Consider the following 15834-nt stretch of genomic DNA (forward strand, 5'->3'; position numbering starts at 1 on the left):
TTTTTGTTTTTGTTTTACATTTTAAATGCAGTATCTGATCGAAATGGTTTTCCGATTGTTGTGCTTTGTGTAATGTTTATAATCTACGTTTACCCTTTCAGTTGATATGGTTGCGAGTTTGTAAAAATAGAGGTCTCCGTTTAAAGCAATGAGCTTTCTGGATTTAAGTTAGTTCGTCTCGGTTTAATTATTTGTATCTACGTTTAATAGTATCACGTCGACTGCTTAAAATGATATCGGTGTTTAGGCGAGTGTTCTGGTTTAACAAATTACATTTCCGCTTAACAATGTCTTTGTTATTGTCGCGAGGCTTGTGATTATGGCGGTCGATCTAGTTAATGGGCGATGCTACTTGGCAGGTGAGTGGAGACCGTAGGGTGAATTGAAAGTTCACATGATCCCTCGACAACAGGGAGATCATCCGAAAGGACCCGTTCCCGACGATTCTTGAGTTGGAAGTCGTATCACCAAGAGGCGGGCCCTTCTTGACGTCTACTGCGGAGATACGATAACCGCTGATAAATTCGGGATCGGGAAAGCATCGCGACTTTCGGGCTGAAGATGTGCGATCATTCTTGGCTGCGTTGCGATGGGGAGGCGATCGTGTTTGAGAAGAAAAACACGGTCGACTTTCGAAGAGAGTATTTGATCGAAGGCGTCACGAGAGACACGAGAGATTCCATCGAGGGCGACTCTTGACAACTCGTTGGATGAGAGGGAGAAGAGGAGAATTTTTGCCAAACTCGCGATGGTGTACCTCCTCACGGGTACAATCCTCTTTCCCAAATACCTCTGCTCGGTTCCTAGCCCGGATCGTTGATTATGTCGATGATCTACGGAATGGGGCGCTACGCGTGGGCGCAAGCGGCGCAGCAAGTGGCTTATGGAGGACGTACCACTGCCGCTACCCGAGTCAGCCGCGGGGAAGAAGACCAACACCGGGTATGTTAAAGGGTTCGCAGTGGCGCTTAACATCCGGTTTTTCTGGTGGCAGGAGCCGGAAAGAAAGTCCGTTTACGCAAGATCCCAAGGATGATGTGCTACGGTGAAAATACTTACCGGAAGCAGCGGACGATAGAGACGAGTTTGTCGTCTCTCGAAGGAAAAGAGGTAATAATTCAAAAAAATATTTTTGTTTAGCGTAGCGTTAACGTTTAACCATATCATTTACCGTTTAACTTTATTCATCTATCGTTTAACATTATAACTTACTGTTTAACTTTGTTCGACTACTAGTTTAAACTTTTTTAGTTTAATGTTTAATTTGTTTGTTCTTGTTTAACACAATAGGTTATAACGTTTAAATATCATGAGTTACATGTGTAAATATAGTTTTAATTGTTTAAACTAAATAATTTCGCTAAGATTGTTTTGCTTTACACATGCTAGTTTCTGAGTGGTTCCGTGAATCTTTGATGAAGAAGTATTTGTTCGGGACCAACCGTCGGTCCGGATGCTATTGCTCGGAACAGCTTGCTCGAAAGGCAAGATGAGAGGCGACCTCTTCCTGCTTGTCTGGGCGCCCGTTCTCTGCTTCCGAGCCAAAAGCGCGTCGTCGGTGGAGAAGCCCTCCCCCCCCGGGCCATGTGGCTTCCCCGGCCAGTGTCCCGACCCCCGACGTGGCGGCTCACCCGCCGGCACTAGGCGCGGGATGTCATGCAACTCTCATGCGAGGCTTGCCGATTTTGATGACCCGAGTTCCCTCGGCTTGCCGCTCGGGTGGAGGCGTTGGAAGGCGCGTCGCGATCACGATCATTGCGCCTTCCCTTGAACAAATGAAGACGCGGACGGATCGCCGTCGGAGTTCGGCAGCGAGGACATCATCGGGGTGGCCCTTCGAGGCGGCCTCGTTCGAAGAAGCTTACAAAAGAGAAAAGCAATAATGCCTCAGTCTCCACCCGCGTCTTGCGGGACGATGAAATAATAGCAGCACCATCGGCGGCACCATCGGCGAGCTGATGTTGTTAACGTTGATGACATACCCATCACGGTGGAGGAGATTGAAGATGGTGGCCCGAGTTTGCAGCGGTGGAAAAAGATACGTCGACTACTGTTGTTAGCGACATCATGCATCTGTTGGAACCCGGGCGACGATCTTGGCGTCAAAGATGGACACAATCCATGAAGAAGAACAACCCGGACAGCGTTGTGTCTCCCATTGATGCTGCTGCTAGTGGAACTCACGGTTGAGAAGGTCGTTGAGTCTATCCTCAGCGAAGTGGGAATTCAGCGGTGGAACCAGCGGGTCGACCGTGCCGCGTCGAGCGGAACCGCGATCCCACAGAACAAGAAGCATGTAAGGAAGTGTCTCCGTTGATCTGCTTGAGTCATGCCCTCATTAAAAGGAAGCCGATAAAAAGTAGAAGAACTTGGAGAAGTCTTCATTCGAAGACTCGTTGATGCAATCGGCCTCAATAAGTCTGGCGAGGGAGTTGATAAGGATCTTCCTCAGCTGCTCTGCGACAAGTAAGTTTGAAGTTTTTATGATATTGTTTAAAGCTGTTTTAGTTACCATTTAAGTAGGAGCGTTAACGTTTAAAATTAACAGATAACATTTAACTTATAAGTGATACCCTTTAAATATTACCGTTACCGTTTAAACATTCAATATAGAATTTAAAAGTTTATACTTTTAACGTTTAATTTTATACTTACAACATTGTTTACATGTCTTTGTTCCGTTCAACCACAGCACTGTCGTGTGGAAGAATGACTCTGTCAGCACCACACGGGCCAATCTATTCGACACCTTTCGAGGGGAAGGAGATGAGTCGCAGAGCGATGTGATGGGCGCATTCGTATGTATCTTGCAAAAGAGCGATGAGCGTAGTGCCATGCTCGTTATAAGAGGCGCGCCTCCATCACCGACAGCTGGCCTTGTTCATGTCAGCGGGCGACGGCGCATGAATCCACGATGGCTATGATTGGAGATGCAGCAGCGACTTGCATGAAGTGGACATCGTCATCCTCCCGATAATTATGAGTGGCCACTTCCATGTCGATGATCGCCCATGACAATGAAAAACAAGAATACTGGCGTTATTCTTCAGTGCCGAAGCGAAGAATACGATAAAAGCAGCTAGAAATGGTAGAGTGCTTTAATAATTTGTGTTTGTATAATAGTGTTCGGTAAATAATCGGCATTCTAATATGAACTTTGTATATCTCGACAGTAGGAACCCTATTCGACCTACGTATCGACATGGAGTTAGGGCGAGTCGGCGACATGAAAAAGTACCGCTTGTTCGCGACCTGCTGAAGCCCCGACGAGAAAAAGGAAGTGTCGATTGCGGCGTCTATGTCAAATGCGGTTTTATCGGCGATTACTCGCCGGTGAGAAGCTACGGGTACAGCGGGATCGGCGTCCCTTATCTGCGATTAAGGTATGTTTCCCGCATACTTAGGGAGGGGAGGCAGTCGGCATCACGAGGAGTCTTGATAGCGGGTTCTTAGTCGTTCTTTCTATATTTGTATCACGATTCTTTCTTTAATAATCCAGATTCATTGTTTAACATACACTTTCAATGTTTAAGTATATAGTTCATTGTGTAAATATCAATGTAATTGTTTAAACTCCGTTTTCTTGTGTAAAAAGCGAACCGGAGGGAGTGTGCATAAGCGGGGTCATAGTCGTTGTATAGGTGTAATAGTTTCAGAATGTAAACCCGGTTTTAAATTCAATTCATTTTTCCGAAGAACATGACAAATTTTGTCGATGTAAATGTACATGTATCTAAATTCAATTAAATTCATTCTGTTTCGTTTTGAGGTTACATTCTTGTTGGATGATATTGTAGTCCGTAGGAGTACATTATCGGAGTAGGGGTTCTGTTTCATTTTCATTTTTCATTATCATCTAATATCAACATTCATTTTAGCAGTATAATGATAACGTTTGCCCTTTAACTTTCGTTTTCTCTGTTTAAGTTTAGGTTTCTCTGTTTAAATTTAATATTTTCTGTTTAAAATATCCTTATTATTTAATAATATCAATGTAATTACAACAAAAATATACTTAATATTTTCTATTTAAAATATCCTTATTACTTAATAATCTCTTATAGAATGTAATGTAATGTTCCGATTTTTATGTGCGACGGAGTGGAAGCGCTGGGGAACCGGCGTGTATTACTGCAGCTGGGGAACCGCTAGCACCATCCCGTTATACATTTAAGCGGATACAAATTTATTTTAAACGATAAAAATAACGAGTTAAGCGGAGAATAAATATTTAAAAGCGTAAGAGATATATTTAAATATAAAGTTCGATATTTAAACAATAATAAGAAGTATATACACAATGCCTAGTCGAGCATGATTCATTCCACGATCCGCGATTGTGACCGAAACGCGTGGCGATGGCTACAGCGCAACTTCGCGGACCTCGGGACGCCTACGACTCGATCCTCTTCGATCTAGGACACCCGGGTTGCCTTCTCGTCGCAGTGATCGCAGAGCGCGATTCGCGATTTTTCATCTATCGGCTTTCGTCATTGTCCAGATATGGAATATAGCTTCCCTTATCACGCCATTTTTGAAGTCGAGCTTTCTTCCACGATCCCCCGGTGTTTCTCGTTCTTCAAGAATTTGAAGTCAAAATTCCTTTTGATTGCAAAATTCCTAAGTGCGTCTACGAAATGTTCAGCGCCTTCAAAACATTGTCCGATATCCAAGCGACAACACTTGACTGATCGGATGAGGAAGGAAGGCGATGCCACACCCTCGGGGCTCGCCGTGATGTGGAGCGAAGCGGCGCGGATTACGAATTCACGCCAACACTTTAGTTTAAACAAACACGATCGATATTTAAAGCGAGAGACACAAAATATTTAAAGCGATAAACATAAATCTTAAAGCGTTAAAAACAAAAAGTTAAATAATAAGTTAATAAGTTAATCGGAGACAATAGTGTTTAAATGGAAACTTGATAAATGTAAAGCAGTGGCGAGGGATAATAAACAATAATTAACTTCTACAACTATATAAACATAAGCGAGAAGAAACTTACTGACGAGAAGAACTGCGTTTTTCGATGGGATACGATGCCACATCATCTGTCCCTCAACAACAAGATCAACAATGTAACATTTGAAGATGGAGCTGCATGTGACACATGCTAGTTTGGAAGTCAACCTCGCTTTTATATGAGACATACCGCTTTTATGTCCATTCGGTGTGATAAAACTTCACTCGACACGGGAAATATCGAGACCCCATCGCTCACATATTTTCATTAACAGCTTGATTCCCAAGTCGTCGTAGTGAACATTAGCACTCGTCCCTCCCCGTTGTATCTAGCAATAGCACAAAAACTCTCCATAATTTAATCGGAAGAGCTAAAATTGAATACACCAAATGAGAAGAAGAAAAAGAAGAAGAAGAAGAAGAAGAACAAGAACAAGAACAAGAACAAGAACAAGAAGAACAAGATATGAGCATTCTAAACTTTGTTTGAGAAAAAGCAAGCAGGAGGCATTGAAAAAAACTATGCATAAAGAAAGTTATGATTGGGCGCCATTTTTCCCAACTTTTGCAAGGGCAAAAAAGGAATTTCATATCGTGGACCCACTTCAACTTACCGTGAGGGGTTAAAAAGGAATGTAAAAATATAACGGAGAGTCATCAGGGTGTCGCAAAAAGTTGGAGGGGTTTTTGGGAAGTTTTGAAAATTACGAGGGGTGAACAGTAATTTTCCCTTTTTTTTAATATAATTTGAGTTAAATAGAGATGCTTTATAATTTGATTATTTTTATAAAGGCTTATGTTTGATTTAAAATGTATGCTATCAATATAAAGTTGTGAATATCAATGTTAATTTTGCTAGATGGTAACATTGCGAAAGTGGATTTTACTAGAGCTTTCGACATGGTGGACTGGAATTTTTTTCTTGAGCTCTTGGAGGTAAGGGGTTTTGGCCCATGTTAATTGGAGGCGCTGGATCGATAATTTGCTTTTCACCTCCAAATCCTCCATTCTTATCAATGGCTCCCCTGAGGGTTATGTCAAATACCAACGTGGTTTGCGCCAAGGGGACCCCTTATCGCCTCTGCTCTTTGTCCTTGTGGAGACGTGCTTAGTGTAATGTTTAATCATGCTCTAGGCTCTCATATCTTGCATGGTGTCCCACTTGGCAGGTTTGGCAACGTTTGTCACCTACAATATGCTGATGACCTGATTATACTTTCGGCTTGTGGGGTTGAGGACCTTAGGATTATTAAGTTGATCCTTTTAGCTTCGAAGGTATCTCTGGCTTGGCTATCAACCTCAACAAAACTTGTTTGCTCACTATCGGTTCTAATTCCCTACCCAGCCATTCTTCTCTGGCCACTTTGAATTGTGCTGCTAGCGCTCTCCCGATCACTTACCTGGGTGTCTAGATTGCTGGTAGAAGGCCGCCTAGACAGGACTGAGAGGTTCTCATTCTCAAAGTTAAAGCAAGGCTAGCTTACCTCTTGGAAGACGAACTTCCTGTCTCTTGGGGGCAGGCTCACCCTTATCAACTCTGTCCTTACTGCTTTGCCCACATACTGGATGTCGATCTTTCGTCTGCCTAAGTAGGTAGTCAACCGTATTGACCGGCTTAGAAGAGATTTTCTTTGGAAAGGCCCTGACATTGACCGGCCCAGATGTCGCTTAGTCAATTGGCATAGGCTGTGGCTTCCCCGCGACCGAGGTGGCTGGGGCATCAATAATTTTGAGGAATTCAATTGTGCTTTTCTTGGGAAATGGTGGTGGAAAGTCGTGAAGGATGAATCTTGGTGTGTTTTGGCCCCTATCCTTTTTAGCTACTTTCATCAGCACCCTAGATGGAACCTCTGGTTACCCGACAACCGTCGTTGCTCCTTCTTCTGGCAAGGCCTCATCTCGTCATTGGAGGATTTTAAAGCCTGCATTCACTCCTTTGTTGGGAACGGTAACTCCATGCTTTTCTGGTCAGATAATTGGTATAACGGGCAAGCTCCTAAATACAACTGGTGGGAGGTTTTCCTTTCTTAATTGAGCTCAGCTCCAGAATCACCTTTGTGATTGGGGATATTCCGGATCATAAAACTTGGAAGCTAACTTCTGATGGATCTTTCTCGGTGAAGTCTTTCTATAAATTCCATATCGACAGAGGGTTGAGATGTAGTATCACCCCGGTGATCTTCAAGCGTTTCGTTCCACGAAAAATAGTTGTTTTCACGTGGCTGGTCTGGGACAGGAAGATTCTCACACTTGACACCCTTTTCACCCGAAGATGCAACAAACTCCCTACGGCAACTTACTTTCTGTGTTGCTCTGATATTGAGTCGATTGATCACTTGTTTTTTAGGTGCCTTATGGCTAGAGACATCTGGGACCGCCTTGCTCTCCTGTTTTTCTTTCCCACGTGCCCCTTGTCCAGCTTGGACTTATGGGGACCGTGGTATCGAGAGCTTAGCCCTCGTCTCAAACTGTACTGCTCTTTGGTTACGAGAGTGGTTTTGTGGGAAATTTGGCTTGCTATAAATAACTATGTGTTCAGTTCAGTGTTTATTTCTTTGCCTGCTTTAATTATGAAAATTTGTTACATGTATCTCTCTTGGATTCCAGTGGTTCCTGCTAGGGAGATGCACAAGCTTGAGGAGTCTATTGCTGCGGTTCGGCGCTGTATCCAGTTTTCGAGCCTCCCACGTGAGGAGCTTGATCCCGACAAGCATGACTAGTTTTTAGGCTAATTGTCCTCCTGATGTGCTGCTGTGTCTTGGAGAAGTCCTTCTCTCCTCCTTCTTGTGTCTTATAGTGTTTGTTACCCATGTTGTATGTTTTTGTTTCCACTTCTAGTGGAGTTATCAGTTTTGTTATCTATTTATTGTTTCCTCTTCTTTTAATGCAATTTGCGGTTTATCTACTTTATATATATAAAAAAAAAATCAATGTGAAATAAAGTTAAATTGATGTTTATGTAAATTTTTAACATGACGGTCACCTAATGTCATATAACATTTATTTTAATCGATATACTGGAAATGTTGAGTATCAAAGTTTGTTTTTCTGATGAATATTATTTAGATTTTTCTTAGATAATATGGAACTAGATTTTTATTGTTAGATATGATATGCATGCGCATATTTCAGACTTCAAATGGTCCTAACCAAACTAGTGACCACCAAAAAAAATTTAAAAAAAAAAAGCAGATTACATGTGACCAAATATGAATGTGGCAATTCATTGACAACTTACACTATTTTGACAGCCCATCTACATTATTGGTACTTGATAATGTCTCAACCACAAAACACAAAAGCATTATTTTCTATGGTTGCACTTGTTTTGACTATTATCACTCATAGTTGCTTGGCTTATTTAATCTTAATTGAACATTGTGAAGAAAGGCCCTTACATGTATTCCTTTGTCAAGTTTGTACTTGTTTATGATACTATTTTTTAAAAAAAATATATATATATCCATATGCATCAATGCATGTATGAGTATATGGCTTTTTCTTGTGTCACCAACGCAATAATTGTACCAAAAAGATATTTGAACTTATCCTTCAGTCCAAGAGTTCAATTTTCTTTGAGTGCATTTAATATAAGTTATAAAAAGTATGCCTCAGTGAAATAATTTGTCTATATCATTTTTAAAAAAATTGAATTAATTGATGTTGGTACACATCTATAACCATCAAAGAACAAGGATATTAATATGCATGAGCATGTGGTTGATACATCTATACATGTATATTTATTTTTGATAATAAATCTATAGATAAAATATGGTAGAGAGTATAGACTCTTTTAAATAAGGAAACTGATAAACCTTATTATTTAACGTGTGGGTGTTTAAGAAGGAAAAAATATTTATCTTTAGGTGAATTCATTAATTAGGTAAATAATTGTTGCATTTTTTAAAATAATTATATTGACAATAATTTGTTAAATTAAAATTAATATATCAATATAAATGATATTTTCTAAGACTTATTTTTTTTATATATAATTTAAATAAAAGTCTAACAAGGAACATAATAGAGTCCAATCACACGTTGAAAGTGCAAGCCCTAATAATAAGCACGTTGAACATTTGGAATTTCTTCCTTCCCTTGGCATAACTATTTGGGAGCTTGGAAAAATATAAATTATTAACAAATAATGAGATAAAGAGAATAATCTTTTTTAAAAAAGTTTATAATTTTTTCCCCCAAATAAAACAGTAATTTAGTTTTTAACTTTAACAAACAACTTTTTCTTCATAATTTAAGGAATAAAAACAAATAGCACTTTCATTTTTAGGTGTCAACATTATTATATATATTTTTCAACAAATATTAGTTTGGTCAATCACTATCGATAAGTTTAATTTTTTTATTCTTTTTACTATTTAATTGTCATTTTTTCAAGGTTGTTAGATCCGGCCCATTGACCCGACCAAGCCAAGGGTCAAGGGTTGATGTGTTTGACCGGGTCAAACCAGGGTCAATATAAAATATTAAAAAAATTTATTATAATAATTAATAATGATAAAAAATAATATAACTTATATTTTAATAATTAAAAAAGTTTCGTTAAATATAATATTTAAAATTTTAATTTTATATTTTTGTTTTATTTTTAAAAATATCTCAAATTTGATTAAATTTAATATTTAAAATTTAAGTCTTATATATATTGATTTTTTTAAAATATAAATATTTAAAAAATCTAATAATTTTATAATCTCACATCAAGTCCCAAGATCACAAGTTCCCAACCCTTAAAAAAAATTAAAAACAAAAATTCTGGGCACTCATAAAAATTTAAAAAACAAGAATTCTCTCTTACGCACACTGCCGCCGGCGATCCTTCTCTCTCTCTCACACACACACACTCACAGCCAGGCTTCTCTTTTTCGCCGCCGCCCTCACTTTCTCTCACCACTACTTTCACTTTCAAGTAATCTGACCAGGTCAATGGTTTTTCAGGTAAATCAGCCGAGTTACGATTGAACCGGCCGAGTTATTGATTTAATACCGGGTTTTTACACCCCGATTCAGGGTGTATGCGGGCTTGACACGCTATTCGGGCTTCCCTCGATTTTTCCTCGCTGAACCCGGCTTGGTCCGGCTCGTGTCTCGACAACCTCTGCATTTTTAGAGGTTTTTTTCTTTTTTGAGGTCCCTTTAAAAACAAAAACACTAATCATGTATTTTCAAATTGCCTTTATTGTTTCCCGTGCTCTCTCATGCCCTATTTATATATAATTACGGAGAAGCTTTCATTGTTCTTTTCTTATAATACTGCCTTCTGTCCTACTTACATGCCCACTTTTACTAATTCAAGCCTATTTAACTCGGTTAAAATCATCAGAGATCGTGACATGAATTCTGATCTTGGACTCGTTATTCAAGACTGTTGCTTCTTAGTCTCTCGGGTTCTCAATGTACATTGCTCTCATATTCGGCGCTCAGCAAACATGACTGCTGATGCTTTGGCAACAGCAGCCTGTTTGATGTCTGAGCGTAGGCTTTGGCTGGGCGGCCTCCCATGCCATATGCGTTCTATGTTGCTTGACTAATGATATGGGTTCTTCAAAACTCGGTTAAAATCAGTTTATAGTTTTAAGTTTATAAAAAACTTGTATCAACTTTCCAAAATTATTTGTATTTAAAACCTATTAAAATTCTATTAATTTTTCTCCCTACTTTAATTATATCTTTTATTCTCTCTTTTAAAATAGTTTTTAATTTTCTAAAAAAAAATTTAAAAATATAGGAGTATATTAGAGATAATGAGTGACATTGAAAAAAAAACTATTTAATGTTTCATAGATTTTCTAAATTGGCATATAAAAAAACAAAGAAAGCGTATTTATTGATATGAAAATAGAATTGGAGAAAGTGTCAATTTTTTTATTAAAACTTTCATTCAAATTTATTTTTTTTAATGTAATTCTACAATTTTTTATATTTTTTGAAAATGTAAAGCACCATTTATATATATATATATATATAGACTTTTTTAAAAAAAGTAATTTTAGAAAGTTGGGATAATTTTTTTGAAAAGTGTTGTTTGGATGGTGGAAAGTTCTTGCAAGTTGTTTAACTTATAAAAAACACTCTATCGGGCTAAAAAATCTATTTGTATTAGTTTTTATAGTAGCGTTTGATAAAAAACCGAAAAATGCTTTTTCATGTTTCAAGAATGCTGCTGGAAAAACACTCTGTGTTCGCTTTTGGGGTTTGTTAAATCATCAAGTTACCCTTATTAAATAAAGGAATGGCTGTTTTTATACTTTTTGTTTCCCCAATTTTCTCCCAATAACGATGAAAATAATAATAATAATAATAATATAATAATAATAATAAACAACAATAATAATAATTGTAATTATAATTATTATCGTAATATATTAAGTTATTATTATTATCATTAGTGTTGTCATTATCATTATCAATAACAATATATAATATGTATAATAGTAGCTCAATGAAGGCCTATTTTAGTAATTTGCCACTTCTAAAAGTTTTTCTTAATAATCCACATCCAAACAACTTTATACATATAAAAATACTTCTGCATTAGTTTATCCAAATATAAAATACAGAAAAACACTTAACTTATTCTGTTTCTACAATTTTTTTTTAAAAAAAAAACACTTTTTTAAAAATTCAATCCAAGCAAGCTCAAAGTAGAGTATCAACCGATTTTAACAAACTTCCTTAAATTGGCTTGAATTGGTTAGACTAAATGGAGGGAGTAAATGATTTGAGTTACACTATCCCACTTCTTTTTGAATTACGGGGAGTAAAAGATTTAAATGCAACATATATAACTAAGCCAATAATGACTCCAATTAAAAACAAGCAGGTTTTTTTTTATATCTAAATTTTTTGGAAAATAAATTATAAGCCCTTGAACATTTTAAAAATATCTCAGATAGGCCCTATGACATTTGAATTTGCCAGATAGTCTCTCTTTTTTCTGACAACTTACTTTTCAGTTAATGCAACTTACTCCGTCAGTTTATTTTATCTTATAACATGTACTTCTCATTTAAAATATATAGTTTTATTGTAATCACATAAATTTTCACTTAATATATAGTATTTTTTTCTTTTGATATTTGACATTCTCGCTTAAAATCTAATCTTTCTGTTTAATATTATGTGTTTTTACTTAAGAAGTTGAGAGTCATTTTCGTCAACTTCAATTACTTTTATGACAGAAAGATGAAAAAGTATGCTGTGAGGATTTTTTGGGAATACCCAACTTTAGCGGGACAATCTATGAATAAGTGAAACTTGGAGGGATTATTAAGTCATTTCCAGTAATTTTTTTCCCGAATTTAAAAAAAACAAAAAGAGAGAATATATATATTTTTTAAGAAAATAAGCACACATTCTCCATTGCAAATGGAGGGAAAAATAGAATAGTTCTTTTAAGAATGAGAGAGAGAGAGAGAGAGAGAGAGAGAGAGAGAGAGAGTATATTCGATGGTATAATAAAATAAAGAGTAATTTTGGAAAATTAAATGATATTTCTAAAAATTTATGACAATTAACTATCTTTCTCAATAAATTTGAAACAATTAAAAGAGATAATTTCATAGTTGTCTCCTGTTCTTTTGAAGTTCCCAGTCTATTATACCGTCATATTTGTTTATCTCTCATATTAACAGAATATATATAATATATATATATATGTATTTTTTTATTAAATTTATCATTTTCCTTATTTTTATATTTTCTTTCATTAGGTGTAACTAGTTGTAATATAAGTTTTGTTACATATAAATAGATGAAATCGTGTGATTGATTTATTGTAAAAAATTCATTTACGTAAAATAAATAACAACTTATTGTATTTTTACACTATTTCAATTTACAATCATTTAACTGACACCTCAAATTGCCTTAAATTGAAATGTAATAAAACTATAACATTACATTCACCACCCACACTTGCACATTCAATTGACCAATAGTTTCCACGCAGTCCTTGACTTCATTATTGGCCATACTTTTCGGTGAATAGATCTGCATCGCTCTTAGATCCACTAACATTGATGATGAAGAGATCTATGCCATTAACCTCAGCATCTCACAAAGAGAAACGGCATTCGTTGAATCTAATGTTATTATTATTATTATTATTATTATTATTATTACTATTATTATTCAGATATTTTAGTTGTTGTTGATTCTTGGAAAACAATTGATGGTTTTTTGCCACTGTTTATTTTTTATGCGATTAAATCAGAGGAAAGATTAAGAGTAATTTTTGAAAATGAAGTAAAATTTTATCTAATTTTAGAACTTGACTAATTTTCTTAATTTACTAGATTATATTAAATGGAACAACTAAGAAAAGCAGAGGGAGTAAAAATTATAATTATATTGCTTAATTACATTTCAATTCCAAAAAAGAATATAACTAAATGTAATTAATTTGATAATTATTTCTAAAAATGGCTCTAACTTTCATTCTTTATGGGTTATTTTTTACATAAGTTAATTAAATAAATGCCAAGTGAGGTATTATTCATTGGCCATCTACCAATATATAATGCTCCCTCCAGTTCTATTTATATATTTACTTTATAGCCGATTGACATGGATTAAGAATGTATATTAAAATTAGATAATAATTTAAAATTTACAAAAATTTGTATTAAAAATCCATTAATTAGAATGATTAATTTCATAATATACTTTAATTATATTTTTCCCTTCTCCCAAAATGGTGTTTTACGATTTCCAAAAAATATCTCCCCATCATGTTTTTTCAATTTAAAATTTTTTCAAATAAAGTTTCTACATGAAAATTCCTCCTTTTTTTCCAAATAAAATTTTAATCTGAACAAAGTGTGAAACGATATGAATTAGTAGAGTTTTGATAATTATGTATTTTCTTTGAATATGCAAAGTAATTTTTTACTCACTTTCAGCTTTGTAGACGTGCTTTGATTAGAAAATTTATATTATTGATTGATTTATTGGGAATAAAAAACACATTCCAAATAATAATGAAAAAGTAGTTTCTACTATTGTAAAAGTGAAAACATTTAGGGGATATTTGATTGTTTGTAAATAAAAATACATGTAAGTGAAATTACAATATAACCTAAAATGCTATATTTTAACTTGCAACACTGCTATTTGGTTTTACTATAAGTTGAAAGGTTGTATTTATTTTTTATTTATTTTGTTTGATATAAGTTTAAAGATATAATTACCAAGTAAGTAGGATGGTGAGATAATAATAATAATTATTATTATTAAAGTAAAAAATAATTAATTTAATAAATTATTTATTAAATTTAAAAAGATTTAATATTGCTTTAATTTTATTACTTGAAAAATTTTATAATTATATTTTAAAAACACTTACTCTATTAATTATTTTTTAATATTTTCAATTATAAAAATATTTTTATCATAAAAATATTTAATTATATAAATATTAAATTATAAAAATATAATATTTATTTAATTTGTTACTTAATTTTTTATAATTAATTTTAAAAACAACATAATATTTTCAATTAAAAATATTTTTATCTTAAAAATATTTAATCATGTAAATATTAAATTATAAAAATATTTAATGTTTCTTTAATTCTATTACTTAAAAATATTTTAATAATTAAATTTAAACACAATTTATTTTATTTTATTAAATATTTTTATAATTAAATATGATATGAACGTGATGGTGAGTGAAAAACACTTAATTTTATGTATTTCAATTTATAGCAAAGTATATGACATGTAAATCCATTTACATGAAACTGAAATTTTTACATTAATCAAACAACTGCTTACGTGTAAAAACTTACAGCAAAGTAGATGAGATGTGATTTCACTTACATATAGTGGAGTTTTTACATTGACCAAACAACTATTTATATGTAAAACCACTTAAATTATAACTATTTATATGTGTGCAAATAGGCTCTTATCGGAAAAAGCATAAGTAGTCAAAAATGGTTTAATAGTTCATAGATTTAGTGTAAAATGTAGTTAAAAATAATATATTAAAAATTATAAAAGTATATTAAAGATAAATCGTAAATTTAAAAAAATTATTTAATGTAAGTAAATTTTTTAAATGGACACAAAAAAAAAAAAATCAGAAGAGTAAAGACTTAAATAATAAAAAATGAAATATTTTTTTTTTCTACCAACTGATCATGTCAAAAGAAGTTCTATCTTCACAAATAACTCACGGTATATATTTTTATCAATTTCAGTGCTTTCTTTACCTAAATAAGATGGGAAAAGCCCGATAATATAGTAGGAGTTCATTTATGCACATTTTTAAATTTTCATATTAAATTACATATAACATGATGATTGTTTTTATTTGTCCTCCTAGCAAACAAGGTGGTTGGTTTTTTTTTTTTTTACCTGCACTTTCTAACTACCTACAATAATGATTTATCTAAAATCTTAAAATTATGTTAAGAAGGATTAGCCAAAGAATTTATCCAAATTAAGCTTTTATCTTTCCAATGTTAATTAAGTCAATATTTTTGTAAAATTAATTATATGCCTTCTTCTCATTTTTTCCCCAAAGTTTATATTTTATATTTTCCTAAACTTACAAACAATCATGTCAATTCTTGTTTGAAAAGTAAAAGGAAATGTGGGATGCCACTAGGGGTGAGCAAAACCAGTATCCGACCGGTTTTTAAAAACCGGATCGGGCACCCGGTTTTTCGGATCGGCAGCTTTCAGATATCCGACCCGGTTTAAACCGGATACTAAAAATCGGTGCCCGGTTTTGAAACCGGATCGGATATCGGATATCCGGGATCCAAAGTTAAGTTTCATCTCTTTCCATGGATTTTTATATAACCACATCAACATTCATACAAATATGAAAACTTA

The sequence above is a fragment of the Dioscorea cayenensis genome, chromosome 6 (genome assembly GCF_009730915.1).
Source record: "Dioscorea cayenensis subsp. rotundata cultivar TDr96_F1 chromosome 6, TDr96_F1_v2_PseudoChromosome.rev07_lg8_w22 25.fasta, whole genome shotgun sequence".
Taxonomy (NCBI): domain Eukaryota; kingdom Viridiplantae; phylum Streptophyta; class Magnoliopsida; order Dioscoreales; family Dioscoreaceae; genus Dioscorea; species Dioscorea cayenensis.